Here is a 15,005-nt window from a genome sequence, read left to right as displayed (position 1 = left end):
GAGATGGTTCCCAGGACAACTGATGTGTCCCCAGAGTGACAGATTTCTGCTCAGGCCCTGCATGGGGAGCTGTCTTCCCCTCTTGTCGCCCCCACACTGCATCAATGCTAAGGAGGGTGTGTGTGTGTGTGTGTGTGTGTGTGTGTGTGTGTGTGTGTGTGTGGAGAGACCTTCTGGAGCTGGGGGCAGGAGGGAGGGGTGTCCTCTGACGGCTCCTCCCACACTGGGCGTGACAGAGAATGTTATGCGTCCACTTGGCCAGGTGATGGTGGCCGGTTGTTTGGTCAAACACGGGGCTAGATGTCACTGTGAAGGGATTTTGAGGATGGGATCAGCTTCTACAATCAGTTGACTTTAGGTAAAGGAGACACCCCTCAAAATAATATGGGTGGGCCTCATGCAATCAGCTGAAGGCCTGAAGAGCAAGAGTGAAGCTTCCAGAGAAGAAATTCTGCCTCAAGAGGAAACCGTCAACTCCTGTCTGAGTTTCCAGCCTGCTGACCCACCCTACAGATCTAGACTCCAGACTGTAATATCTGTCGTTAGCAGAAAGTCCACCCTGCCCACCAGGCCTGTGGACTCGCCAGTAATCACAATCAGCAGTTTTAAAAGCAATCACACACACACACACACACACACACACACACACACACACAGAACCTGGCTGATACCTGGCTGATACACCAGATGTATGACAAAATCTTCAAGGCAAACAGCAGGCTGTTTTCACCTCTCCCACTGAGGGTGTTTTCCCCAAAGAAATCCTCCATCCCCCAGAGGTGACAGAGGTGGAGCCATTTCTGGCCAGGATCACACCAAAAGAAAAGTTCTGAGCTTCTTTCTATCACCAAGGACTTCAGAACGCTTTTGGGGAGCTGGCTGAAAGCACCTGCTCACAAGGTACATCTCTTTATGTGTGCGTGGGTGAAAAACCAGCTTTCTCTCCCCAAACCCTGGGAGCCCCAAGAACCCAAGAATATCATTCTTCTGTCTGCTGAGCCTTCAAAATGAACGCTCTGTTGAACCCTACACAGCTTTCTTTGTCCTCGTGTGTCACAGTTTTTGCCAGGTCTTTCCAATGACCTCGTTGAACAGGGTGCCTGTGTAAAAAGAAAGCTGGCACCCCTGGGTTCTGGACTCCGGGAACTTGAGAGTCTGGGGTCTGGGGTATGTCATGCAGTGTCTCAGTAGGACGCAGCCCATGAGTCCCTCTGGGCAGCCACCGACTGGTCAGCTCCTTTGAGGCCAGACCAATGCCACCAAGCCCAGGGGTGCCCTGGCTGGTATTGGTAACTAGCTGCTGAATAAAGAAAGAATGCCCCTGCCTGTGCAGCTCGTGAGACCCCCATGGTGTAACTGCACCAATCACTTTGCAAACTCTGAAACATGATGCAGACTTTGGCTGTTGCTAGCCAGCCTGTGCAATAAAAGCTGGGCTTGTCTGTGAGTGGGAAAGGCGCGCGGGTATCAGGAGGCTGGGGCAAAGTTCACGCGGGTACAGGGCTAATCAACCACGGGGATTTAAAAGAGGTCTGCATAAAGGTCAGGCACCGCCGGCCTCCCCTCTCCGCGGCCTCAGCCTTTCTCTCCCCGAGTAGGTCCTCCTGGGCGCTCCTTGCCACAAATAGAACAGCGGGAGGGCAGGAGGAGGGCTGGCATAGCACACATTTCGTTCCCAAGGAGGGGCACCCTGAGACGCTGGCACCTCGTGGCTTCGCGCATTCCGCGCGGGCAGCTGGGTGTCAGGGCGCAGAGCCGCCGTGCAGCTCTCCCGGCCCCTTCTCCCCGCCATTGGCTGCACCGGGGCAGGGGAGCCCGGCTCGCAGGCCGCGGGCGGAGGGAGGGGCGTCGGGGCTGGCGGCGCCCGCGTCCGCGCTGCCCTTCACCCTGTTCGTGTCCCCTCCCGGCGCATCCCGCGCCCTGGCTCCTCCGCCACCCGGTGACGCGGCCGCGGGGCCCGCGCTCCCCTTCGCCGCCTTTTGCACCCTGGGGACCCGGGGCCGAGGGCCTTCTTCCCTGCCCGCCCCCCGCCCCTAGCCCCAAGACCCGAGGGCGCCGGCGCCTTGGCCCCAGACCGTCGGACAGACGAGCGAAGCCGGGCTCGCCGAGAGGACGGCTCCGCCAACGTGGCACCGGCACCCGGAGGGGCTCCCACCCGGTGCGCGCCCTGCCCGCGCCCTCGACCTCTGCCTCTCCCGGGGGCGCGGGCCGGGACCGCTCGCACGCGGCGGCCGCCTCTACTCTCCGGCCTCAGTTTCCCCCGGGCTGCCGCGGCCGCGGGGCGCACGGTGAGAGCGGCGGCCAGCTGCTGGGGAGCCCGCGGGCCCGCCCCTCGCCCCGCAGCCAATCGGGCGCCGCCGTCCGGGGGTGTGTCCCGCCCAGGGGCCGCGGGGCTCGGAGCGCGGGGCGGGGCTGGCGGGCCGGTCCCCGCAGCTGAGCCGAGGAGGGGGCCGCGCTGGCACGGGCCGGGGAGGCGGCGCCGGGCATGGGCCGGGCCAGGGACGCGGCGGGCCCGCGGCGGGGCCAGCGGGGGGCGGAGGCGGCCGCGAGCGCCCGGTCCGGCGCCGCCTCCCTGGGTGCGCTGCGCGGGGCGGCCCGGCAGGCGGCGGGAGGCGACGCGCCCCAGGTGCCCGCGCGGGCGGGCGGGCGGGGCGCGGGCCGGGCCTTCCCGGTGCCGGGCCGGAGGGGGCGGAGTGGCGGCAGCGCATGCGCGCGGGCTGGAGCGGGGGAGCCCCCCGGGCGCCGGGGCCGCCCCCTGCTCGGCCTCTTGCGGAGCGCCCGGGCCCAGCCCGCGGCCCCGGCATCGGCGGCTGTCGTGGGGCGGGGGCGGCGCGGAGGTCGTTCCTGGCGGGGAAGGCCCGCGAGGCGCGGTCGAGCTTGGGCGTCACCGACTTGGGGGACGTTTCCTGAGACCCCGAGGGATCCCCGAGGCGGGTGACCCCGAGGACGCGGCGGAGCGACGCGCGGGGCAGGTGCGCCCCCGGCTGCCGCCCGACGGCTGCGCGGCCGCGAGCCCCTTGGAGGACCCTTGATCCTGTTGCGCCCGGGGGGTCCCGCCGTCCGCAGCTGCCCGGTGCCAGCCGGCCGGGTCGGGGTGCGTCTCCGCGCCCAGGTCCTCTTTGGCCCGCGTGGCGCCCGCGAAGCCGAGAGGCGCAGGGTGGCTCCGCTGGAAGCTGCGAGTGGGCCCTGTCCCCACGCCCACCCCCGACTGACCCGACAACTGCGCGCCCCGACTTTCCTTTTTACGTGTTTGTTAAAGGGGGGAAGTGTGTCCCAAATGTCAGTCTTTCTAAAAACGGTGCAGGGGCGATATGGGACCGTCGGGACCGCACGTCCTAACCCACCTCACCCCACTCCCGCCCAGGCTGCTCGGGAAAGAGGGCGCTGGGGAGCTGGGCGGGGAGGTGGGGCAAAGGGCTCTCCAGGGAATGACCCTGGGCGACCGTCGCCGTTGCGAGAAGCGGGTCACGGTGACTTTCCTCTTCCAAGGTGGTGGCGAGTTGCCGGAGGGAGGGGGCATCCAGGACGCACGTCGTGATCATTTCCTCCTTTCCCTTCCCGCTGCCCAGGCTGAAGCCAGAGGCCCGGCCTTCCCGGGAGGAGCGCTCGGGACCAGCCTTCTCATCGCAGGTAAATGGCAGATTTGATTTACAAATATTTCCAGACCCCAATATTGAAGTGTTTTCTTCTGTTGCACGACGGGCCAGCATTTTTGCTGTAAGTTATGACTCTCTGATACAATGTTGAATACATTTTCAGTGCTTTTAAGCTCTGATACATTTGGAGCTGTTCCTTTTTAAGTTCTGAGTTATTGCATGAGTTTCACCGAGAACTTTATTTCTTTATGGCAGTCCAGATTCATATTTAAAACTAGACAGTGCAACTTTGAGAAAGGTTATTCCTTAATAGACTCTTGTAGTCACTGACTACTAAAGAGCAGCATGCTGTTTCTTGGCTGTTTTAATTCTAATTTGACTATTAAACAGGTGACTGCAGGTCAGTTCTAGAACTTCCATCAGCCAGTGCAGGGATAGCTGAAGAAGTCAGCCAAATGGTACAGATTTGATTGTCACGTCCATGAAAGGCCAGACACGCTTCACACTCTCGAGGAGGTGCTGCCCTACGAGATTCTGTACAACTTTGAAGCAAAAGTAAATTCATTGATGGTAGGAGAAAAAAAAAAGATTTCTTTCTCTCTCTTCTGGCATCTTAGATGTATAATAGGGGACATTCCATAATGTCCATAATCATAAAATAATTGTCTTTACAAGTACCAAATTTGCAAACAGATTTTAAACACTCCAAGTCGCTTCTCTCTTTCTCCTCTTCCAGGCTTGTCCCCTGTATGTGAATGGATATGTTCCTAAGAGCAAATAGGATGGTCGTTTTGACTTATAAGTGACTGCTGTTTTCATTTTAATGTTTGTACTAATCTGGTTGCTTTGCAGCCTGAGGATGTGGCCTGTACGCTTTTAGTGTTTTTGCAACTTCAGGGGCTCTGTTTGTGTTTCTGTTTTTTGTAGTGTCATATAGAGCTGGTTTTGTAAATTGTTCCCTAGGCGTTTCAAAAAAAAAGGCAGAGTTTCTGTTTGTGGGACAGACATTGCTCCAGCCTTATTAGTTACATAAAACAACCAATGTGATCAGGGAGAATTAATGAAGACAGTATGGTTTACAGCTTGGTGTTGCAGGTAGTTTTAAGTCAAGAAGCAAACAGGAGGAGAAATCCAAAGAGTCCCAGTGACATGAGTTTAAAAGAACATGTTTCTTCTTCCAAATATTTCTGTTGCTTGAGTGCCATGAGCATGAGCTTCTTGTGGGAAGGGGTACTAGACAGGTGCACTGTCCACCTGTCCTCCAGGTAACAGGTATCAGGTAACCAGGCCTCATATGCTCATTACCTGGAGGTGTGTTCGTTCCTTGTCTTCTAGAGTATTTAATTACATGGCATATTGTGGTGGTGGGGTCTTGGAAGACTTCATGTGCTTCAAAGAGTGAAAAACTTATTCCTCACTAGGTCAGCCCTATTGTAATTATTTTTGCGGTTAAGTTGCATTTAAGGCCAGGATAGAGTAAAATAAAAAGTATTTCAAAATTTTGCTTTGCATGAGGGAAGCAACTTGATTTAGAGGAAAAGGCGTGAGATCCTTCATCTCCAGATTTGGATTCTAGCCTTGACCGCCACCTCCCAGGCCTCGGGACCCCTGTCCACCTCCCCAAACTGCTGTGTTCCCACCAGAACGTGGAGCTCTTCTCTGTTCTAACCTCTCTGAAGGGTTGTGAAAGGCAAACGTGGTGGCTTACTGAAGATTCTCTGTAAACTGTAAAAGCCTCCCAGGAGGTGTCTGAAAAAAGGAAGAAGACACGCCTCTCACTGGCCTGATCTGATATCTGTGTTATATTTGCTTCGACCACTTTCTGATTTTTCTAAAGCTTTTGAAAGAAACACTCATCCTGCTCCCATACACAACAGTTTTTTTAATTCCATTTTTGAATAGATACACAGGAGTCCTCCATCAGTAAGAACAAAAGTGTCATGCTCAGTGGCTGTTTTCTTTGCATGTAAGGATGACCTCAGATTTCGGAGGTGCGACATTTTTGCGTCCATCCTGGCTTATACAAAGCATCGTCCTCATCCTTGGAGGAGCTGTGAAACAGTGACCTTAGTGCCATCCGGCCGGACGCGCTGCGTTTGGACCTGGTCTCTCGAATGTCCTGGGACAGGGCTCTCTTGAGCTGTTTTGGGTGCTGCCTTGTGTTCAATTCATTGTTTGTCTAACTTTCTCCACTGCGTTTAGATGATTGGGCAAAGATTAGGTCTTACTCCTTTCTGCCCTGCTGGTCCTTTATACTTGGCACCAATCAATGTTCACTGAATAAGTAAATGATTAACAGAATTTAATTCGACCAGTATTTATTGGTGGGTTTCTGTGTCCTCTGCAGGACTCTGATCTGGGTAGGGGCTGGCTGGCAGTTACCGAAACAGAACAGACCATGGTCCCCACGTCATGCTGGATTGACACGTGTAGTTCCCAACCCAGTGGTGCTATAAAGGTGGTGTCTGCGGTGAAATGATTCTTAGTGTTTATTCCCAGGTTTGGGGTATGTTATACGTTAGATGGGCTTTTTATGAGATGGCCTGAGAATATAACTAAATAAAGGCTATTTCTTTCTGTGAGATCGTGGGTTCGAATCCCAAACAACTGCCTTGGGCAGAAAAGGGTGCATTTGAAACACTATGAGCTGGGGAATGTGTGTATTTAACTGGCTGCTCATACTCCGGTGGTGGAAAGAAGGAATGCACAGGAGAAATTCGAGGAAACATTGATGAAATGTTTTCTGTGCTGCAGTACGCAGAACTCATGTGATCCTTCCATAATGACTAATTGCCTCAAAGTTAATGAAGCTTCAAATGAGGGATTTGGGATGATAATATAGCCGAGTATTTTTTTTTTTTTTTTTCATTTTTAAGAGTACATGCAGCCCCATTTGTAACTGAAGAAGTCTGTGGTTATGTGATCACCACACGGAGGTCACAAATCACCAAGCTACAGTGAGAGCATTCCAGTTATTTAAAGAGTGACACGTGGATATGTCTCTTTCTGAAACATCCTAAGAAGTTAGCAGTCTGCCTTACACCAGTGTTTAAATGCATGTTTGCAATTAAGGAGTGTGGCTTGTAAAATACAGGCTCGCAAAATTGACTGACAATCAAGTCGTGATCATTTGAAACCAAGCTTTCTTCCATTAACTGTTTATTAAGTGGGATATTGTTTACCTGCAGCAGTTCTTAGAAGCATTTTCAGGCGGTTTCCCCTATTGAACAGGTTGACATCTCCGAGGCTGCCAACATAAGGAAACTAGTCCCCTCTGAGTAGGTCGGATTAGGGGTAAATTTGATAAATTCTGAATTACAATCTCAGTTTAGCTCATTCTGTGGGACAGCTCGACAATTGGGTTAGTTTCTTGTCTGTTCACTGTCCCACTTACTTTCTATCTCTGTTTTCCTCTCTGTGCATTGGGTGGGATTAACCTGAATGCTATCTAAAAGAAAAATCATTCAGTGGGACTTGCAGTTTGGTTGAAGTGGAACCATCTCTTGGTACATGAAAGTAGTTTCCATTCAAATAGCATCCAGCAGGGTAGGATTTGTACAATGTCCTGGGATTTCAGGATCTATGAGGAGATTGTTTTGCCTGACTGTTATGACCCCCCTCCCCCAACTTTTGTAAAACATTACAGAATCTGTCACCAGCTCCAGGCCGGGAGACTTTGGCCCCTTCACGGTCTCCTGATGATTCACAAGCTAGCAATCAAAAGAGCTTGAAAGTACAGAGGACAGTCTTCGTTCTTTCCTTAGAAAAATTTCCTTTTTTTTCAGAGCATTTTCCAGAAAGGAAGGCATTCCATGTGTGTGGTTCTCAAATCTTAAAAAGAAACCTAATCCCTTCCCGTGAATGAGGAGTCCTGAGGAAGGCAAGTTGTTTAAAAAAGAAAAAAGTTCAATTGTGCGAAGATCCTGAAGGTGAGAGATTCGGTAAGCAGCAGGGAGAAGAGACGGGGGTCAGAGAACTGAAATGCATTCGAAGCTGATGCTCCTTGAGAGAAAAGGCTAGTACCAACACGGTTGAAATAACTTGCGTGACAAGTGATGACAAAAGAACATGGGGGTGGAGATGTTGGTGCCTAGAGCGTTTGTCCAAACAGGAGAAAGAGGATTTAGACTCAGGAGAGAAGGCGCCAGCCCTCAGAGGGCGGTGTGGGCAGGGGGCAGAGGTTCTAGAAGAGAGGGCGTTGGCGAATCCATCACAAATGGCAAACCACGTGGCCGACCCTCTGCCGAAACAGCCTGGAAACCAAAGCCTGTAAGTGCCAGGGAAAGCACAGCCAGTGAGATTAGGTGTTGGTTGAAAGAGGTTCCCAGGGAGGGTGACAGGAGAGGACTCTAAATGGGAAGCTTGAATATAAGAGCTGCAGCAGTTCTTTCAAAGTCCCAGGCTCTGTGTGTGCATTTAGAGAGTGAAGAGTACTTTGCAGGACGTCACTATAGCGAGATAAAGATGGTATTTTTCTTTCACTCTGGAAACCAAAAAAAAACTATAGGGTTTTTTTTTTTTTTCTTGTTCCATTCTCTTTACTTAGATGAACCTAACAAAGTTAGCTTTTAGTGCCTAGGTCAGAAGTCTAAAAGAAGGTGAATATTTAACCACATTCAAGGACAACTGATAATCTTTAATACTAATAGAAGCACAAGACTTAAAAGAAGAGAAACAAGAGTCCAGAGCAGCAAGCAGATCTATCCACGGCACAGTCTCTGGTCTAATAAAAATGAAAGTGCACAATCGCTAGGAAGTGCCCAGGTGCTTTGATGAAACGAATAGTTCCCACATGGGCTTTCTTCTTAGAAGTTGTCTTCCAGAAGCTATTTCAGAAAGAGAAATGCCCAATTCTGATAGCAGGCCCGATACAGCTTCTCCCGGAGTGAAACCTCTGAAAGACAAGAGAGAGCAATTAAAATTAGAACCTAGAAAAGGAATTAATTTTCAGAGATGAAAAGATGACATTGTAACCCGAGATATCCATTCACCTGTTAGTCTAAGTTAGTGGCTGTCAGCATGTTTATTGCTGAAGGGCCGGACAGACAGACAGACACTTTCTGATGACTATGTCTCAGAATCCCCAGGGCCCCCCTTTTCCCTGTGCCGGCCTTTATCCTCCACTGTCGCCTGAGTCCGGCGTTCTGGTACCCCCCCTTCAAGCCCCTGCACTTTGTCCTCTCTCTCCTGAGGTCCAGGTCCAGCGTCTCCCTGCCCTACCCCTCTTGGAGGCCCTCAGCTCAGTGTGTCCAACTCTGACCCCCCTGCATCTCCTCCCACCCCGGACCCTTTCCTCCTTCCCCCACCTCAGTAACCGTCATCCACCTGCACATTACAGACAGAACAAGGTTCAGGGCCTTGACCTACGGGCTCTCTGACTCATGCAGATTGTGCAGCTGGCCCGTGCCTTAGTTTCCCTGTCTGCAAATTGAGGGGTTGTCATAGATTGCTGTGATGGGCACGCAGTGAGAACTCTGCGGTTGTTGCCTGCTTCCTGCCGGCTCTCTAGCCTTCATGTTGACTCATCCAGTGGATATTTATTGACTTCGGGGGGAAGGAGGAAAGCTTGGTCCCACCCTCCCTCCCCGGTCCACTTCTGGGTCCTCCGGTGGACTGTGCTTCCTCAACTTCTGTCTGGAGCACTGTCTCTCACCCAGGCTGTTTGCACCTTACCCGTGACCCCACGCCTGTAACTTCTACCCTTGAGATCTCAGCAAGACGCTGCGTTCTCAGGAAACCTTGTGGACCTGCTCCACCAAGGCCGAGTCTTTCTGATGGAAGTTCTTTCCCTCCAAAGCACTGACACATTAGGCCTTTATTTGAGTAACTGCTTGATGACTGTCCCCTCCCTGATTCAATACAGACATCCGATGGTTGGAAACCATTTAGGCCGTGCCCACTGGGACACCTTCTGCTGGAGAGGCCCTCGAGCCTTTGTCAAATGCTGCCTCCTCACTCTCACCCCCAGCCTAGACACAGCTTTTTGTCCAACAGGCTCCCTTCGACAGTGAGAACCTCTCTGATTTGCCATCTCCTGCCTTCACTTTAGCGGCTGATTATTGAGTCCCTCAATCACTTATTCATGAGCCCATTCATGTATTCAGTGCCAGGCAGTGTCCCAGATGCTGGGGAAAGTGGTGGAAAAACAAGACAGAATTCCCCGACGTTCTAAAGCCCTGCGTTCTGTGGTGAGTGAGCCTCCCAGGCTGAGGGGAAAGGCAGGTATGAAAACCAGTGGTCACCTGCCATGTGGGAAGAGCTAGGCTGGCAGGTAAGACCTGGCAAGGCTGCTGTCCCAGGGTGCCACGGTTGCCGGGGGTGTGTGTGCTGGCTTTGACGGTGATTTGAATTCGGGATTTCCTTTCTCTAAAGGTACTGAGTTGGGGGAGAGGAAAGAGTGAATGGAAAATTCTTGAGAAGTTTTAGAACCCACTTTAGTCCTTCTGATTATTGTCTTGAAGCTATCACGTGCTCAAGTTGAACTCCTTTGGACCCGCTGGGGTCAGCAGAACTTCTATCTCAGGTGATTACACACTAATTACGTACCTAATGACCTATAGTCGAGAAGCTCTTGTACATTTAGTTACAGCATCTGTTCTTTCATGGTTGCCAATAGTTCTAGTATTAAAAATAGATAATGCTTCCACACGGTGATTCTGTCTTAATCAATTGAGCGGAATAATCTCTGCTGGAAGGCACACTCGATAGCTGAGAGCAGGCTGCTGGGTGCTGCTGGCGAAACGCCACTGAGTTTGAGAGCTATGAATGAGGCAGATTATTTCCTAGACCAGTGCAAGTCTTTTATCAGAGCTCCTTTTGCAGGATAGTGGGAATGGGCGATGTTAGTGTCTTTGAGCTCGGGTTTCTCACCTGCCCAGTGGTGGGGCAGGGGGCGATACCCTGCCCCTGGGGTTCACCAGTCTTGTTCTGTCAAGCGGGACACCGAGAGCTTGACGTTCTTGGAGAAGTCGCCTTCACTCCCTTCCTTTGTGCGATGGATGATACGTTGCTCAGACTCACCACTTCCCAGAAACCAGGCAGGGCCTTGATTTGAAAAATAGCCAAACAGAAACTGTAAAACTGAAATGAAGCATTCTGTAGGTAGATATGACGGCAGAGCAGACGCAACTGAAGAGAGAATTGGTGAATTGTAGGATAGATTAGAAAAAAAAATACCCAAAATGAAGCAAAGAGAGACAAAAGGAGAGAATATACTGAAAATTTTTGCCATACAGGTGCAGTCAGTTCTGGTCAGTCGTGGTAGCGATGTTCTCTAAAGTCTCTGTGAACGCAGAATCTGCAAATACCGAGCCACTGCCCGGGATGGTACAAGGTGAAGTTCCTGCGAGCCCCTGGTGGCATGTCCTCAGCATCACACAGCATCTTGTCTTGGGTGTTTCCGTTTAAAGACACCGTGCCTTTTGCTTCCTCCTTAAATTTGCATACGGTTCTTTGTTTCACCAGCTCTTAGCGACTCCAGCATGGAACCCCAGCTAGTGGCTGTATCAGTGTCTTCAGAACATTTCAGAGCAACATTTACACAGAGCCTCTGAATGTAAATTTAAGTGAGTTTAATCATCAGTCGCCTTGTGGGGGGGAGGCAGGTAATTGGAGTTCATTAAATGAGTTGTCAGTTCATGAACACTGAACTCAGCCGGCTGCACTAGAACTCACACCTGAACAAGCACATCTGACACACGTATTTTATCCGTAAGACACGTCACAGACTTCCTGCATTTCGGAGCATTGGACAGCCCCTCAGCACTATGCAGGGCCATTTTAAACAGCAAAATTGCCAAGAGAAAGCATAAAAATTAAAAAAAAAATGTAGCACTAAGTATACCACAAGAAGGACAGACATCTGTGATGGGAGAGCTGGAACGAGAAGGCAAAGCTTCTCCTCATTCAACCTCAGCTGGAAATGTATGTGTTGGGTGACTCAAATTTTTTGCTGCTCGGTGCATGTCCACAAATGACTATGGAAGTATCATGAATACAGACTCTGCAGACAATGAGGATCGACTGTAATTGGAATTCCAAGAGGAGAAGAGAGGCAACACTTAAAGAGGTTGTGGCTGAAGTTTTTCCAATGCTCATGAAAGACACCAAGTCACAAATTCAAGAAGCTTAAAGAACTACACATAGGATGAAAAAATTAGTACCTAGACACATTTTAGTAAAACTACCGAAAAGCCTAATCTTAATAGAAACTAGAAATTAAAAAAAAAAAAGATCACTTTCAAAGAAGCAACAGTTGAGAGCTGATTCTCAACCTAAACAATGGAAGCCAGAAAACAATGAAAATGCGTCTTTAAATAACACCTAAAAAGTAATCAAGCATCAAAAAATATGAAATGCTTAGAAACAAAATAAATGTAAGACCTGTGTACTGAAAACTGCAAAACATTTCCGAAATTGAAAAAGACCTAAATAAATGGCACTGTATACCATATTTTGGGGTCAAAAGACTCAATATCGTTTAGATGTCAGTTCTTCCCAAAATGATCTGCAGATTCAAAACAACCAAAAAATTTTTAAATCCCAGCAGACCTATTTGTAGAATTTGATGAGCTGATTCTAGCATTTATAGGGAAGTGAAAAGGAACTAAAGTAGCTAAAACAACTTAGAAAAAGAAGAGCAAAGTCAGAGGATTTAAACTATCTGATTTCAAGACAGCGTGGTATTGATAAGAAAATAGACAAATGGATGAATGAAACAGAATAGCAAGTCCAAAAATAGACCTACATGTATAAGGCCAGTTGATTTTCAACCAAGTGCCAAGTCAGTTCGCTGGGGCAAATGGTGCTGGAACAGGTAGCTAGCCATATGCAGAAGAATGCACTTTACTCTCACCTCATGCTAGACACCGAAAACAACCTCAAAATGGGTTGTAGTTATACATGAAAGAGTTAAAACTATAAAACTTCCCGAAGAAAACATAGGAGAAATTCTTAGTGATTTGGAGTTTGGCCAAGATTTCCTAAATATGATTCAAAAAGCAAGAAGTATAAAAGAAAAAGTTAATGAATTGGGCTTCCTCAAAATTGAAAACATTTGCTCATCAAAAGACCCTCTTAAGAAAATGAAAAGACAAGCCATAGACTTGGAGAAAATATTTGCAAAACATATATCCAGAAAAGGACTTGTATCTGGAATCTATAAGGAAGTCTTACAATCTAAAGAGACAACCCAATAAAAACAGACAAAAGATTTGAATAAATGCTTCAACAAAGGCCACTGGATGAAGTTTAGCATGCGAAAAGATGTTCTACATTATTAGTCATTAGGGAAATGCAAATTAATAGTGGTAGATATCATTATTACTGGTAGAGTGATATTACTACCCACCCACTAGACTGGCTAAAATTAAGACTATTAATCAAGCATGGGTGAGAATGTGAAATAACTGGTGCTCTCAAACACTGCTCATGGGAACGTAAAGAGGTGCAACCACATTGGAAAACATTTGGCAAAGATACCACTTACATTATCATTAAAAATACCACTACCCATTCGTAGAGACAGAAAGTAGATTAGAGGTCACCAGGGAATGGGGGAATAGAAAGTTAAATTGCTTAATGAACACAGAGTTTCTATTTGGGATGATGAAAAATTTTGGAAATAGTGGTGATGGTTGCACAATATTATAAATGTAATTTGTGCCACTAAGTTGTTCATTTAAAATGGAAAATTTTGTTATATATTTATCCAATAAAAAAAAATCATAGATCTATGAATAAATTTTTAAAAGGTATCCAAGGCCTTTACTTAGCAAACTGATGACATTTTTGAAAGAAATTAAAGATAACCCAAATGAATCAATGGCTATACCATGTTCATGGAAGGGACAACTCAGTTCTCTTAGGGGATAATGACATCTAACTCCAAGCCCAGGTGGGTGTTAAATTGAACAATATGGACTCAAGAGAGCTGATTACAGCTGTTCAAATGGCCCTGAAGCCCCTAACTACACCCCTCCCAGAATGGTTTCAGGATGCACTTTGGTCTCCAGTCTTATCCTTTAAACATTGATAGCATCCACTGTATTGGTTTCTTTCGTGGCTCTGTTACTTAAAGTGACTTGGGTTTTTTGTAAGAAAGGAAGCAATATTCAGAATTTAGCACCCACATTAGATTCATTCAGTAAAAAATTATGTAACACCTGCCTCCTTTGGGAGAGGAAGCTGAACCAGGTGTGAATTCTGTTGTAAGGAGTCAGGGGATAAGTGGGGCAGAAAAGGCACCCATCCCCACTGGTGATGTGAGCTGAGGGGACTTAGAGCAGGGAAGGGCCCTTCCACCAGGGGGGATCTGGGGAGGCTTTCAGGAGGAATTTGTATTTGAGCTTCCCCGAAAACATGTGGAGGTGGGAGACATTCCATCAGAAGGAATCAGATAAAGTTTAGAGGCTGGAAAGCATGGGGTGGCCATAGCAAGTTCTGAGTGGTTTATTTTGGCCAGAGTATCAGGAAATAAAGCAAAGTCTCATTCATTCACCATCAAACATCATCAAATATCTATTAAGCTCCTTCTCTGTTCCCGGGCACCATTCTAAGCACTGGGTGGGTGGATGGATGGATGAGTGGATGGATGGATAGAATGATATGGCAAATGTGGCAAAATGTTAAAATCAGTGGCTCTGGGTATCTGGGGGTGGGGGTATGTTGAAGTCTTCTGTATGGGGTTTGTATTAGGTTTGCAGCTGTCCTCTGAATTTGAAATTGTTTCAAAATAAAAAACTTAAAGTAATATTAAAAAAAAAGTCTCCCTCTGGCTCTTGTCTTGGCCAAGGAGAGAAGCAGGAAGCTGGCAGGATGCTAACTGGGGCTGACAAAGGGCCTGGAGGCTGTGAATCTTGGGCGAGCAAGGTGACATAGTTAGCAGAGCTGGGGGCTGGGAGCCCTTGGTTTCTGATCCAGTAGCTGGGTGACCTTGGATATCTGTGGGCCATCTCCTTAGCTGCAAACTATTTGGAAAGATGCCATTTGGAGGAGTCCCTTGTTGGGGGGCCAAGGGGGGAATGGCCTGGGCTCTGCTTCAGCTAAGGGCTGTGTAGGACTCCAGGTGGGAGACAGGGCCGGTGAGCCTGGTGGCACTGGGGTGGAGACAACTGGGTGGAGGCGAGTAATTTAAGATGAAAACAGTCTTTGAAAACAAACAACAAACAGATCAGACTGTCCACGGACTATAAGCCATAACCTTGTGTGAACTTAAAGGACCAAGGTCACGCAGGACGGACCAGGGACGAGGCATGTTGACAGCCGCTCGGGCCGCAGAGCTGCTGGCAGGAGCCTGGAGGGTTGCACACGTGGCTTTCTGAGGACCAAGTGATGCCACATGGACAGGTCACGCAGCACCAGCCCCCAGCGCAATCACCCAGGCAGCTACCCCAGAAACACAATGGGCTC

General features: G+C 49.1%; 1 protein-coding gene across 8 annotated transcripts in view; it reads left to right on the top strand.

Annotated features, from left to right (window-relative positions):
• The first annotated feature begins 1,757 nt into the window (after positions 1-1,757).
• PPARA (peroxisome proliferator activated receptor alpha) overlaps positions 1,758-15,005 on the top strand; it is a 79,593-nt gene continuing 66,345 nt past the window's right edge. For 2 of the 8 annotated variants that reach the window (XM_037845342.1, XM_037845341.1), the window contains exons 1-3: positions 2,834-2,972; positions 3,570-3,630; positions 7,382-7,537. The gene's annotated coding sequence lies outside the window, so the exon portion shown is untranslated. Of the gene's footprint in view, positions 2,289-2,833; positions 2,973-3,489; positions 3,631-7,381; positions 7,538-15,005 lie in introns of those variants that run through there. The other 6 variants (XM_037845346.1, XM_037845345.1, XM_037845340.1 and 3 more) reach the window with 4 other exon arrangements.

The sequence above is a fragment of the Choloepus didactylus genome, chromosome 8, assembly GCF_015220235.1.
Source record: "Choloepus didactylus isolate mChoDid1 chromosome 8, mChoDid1.pri, whole genome shotgun sequence".
NCBI classification, from domain to species: domain Eukaryota; kingdom Metazoa; phylum Chordata; class Mammalia; order Pilosa; family Megalonychidae; genus Choloepus; species Choloepus didactylus.
The sequence above is the reverse complement of the archived record's forward strand: the minus strand, read 5'-3'. Positions and strand labels throughout refer to the sequence as shown.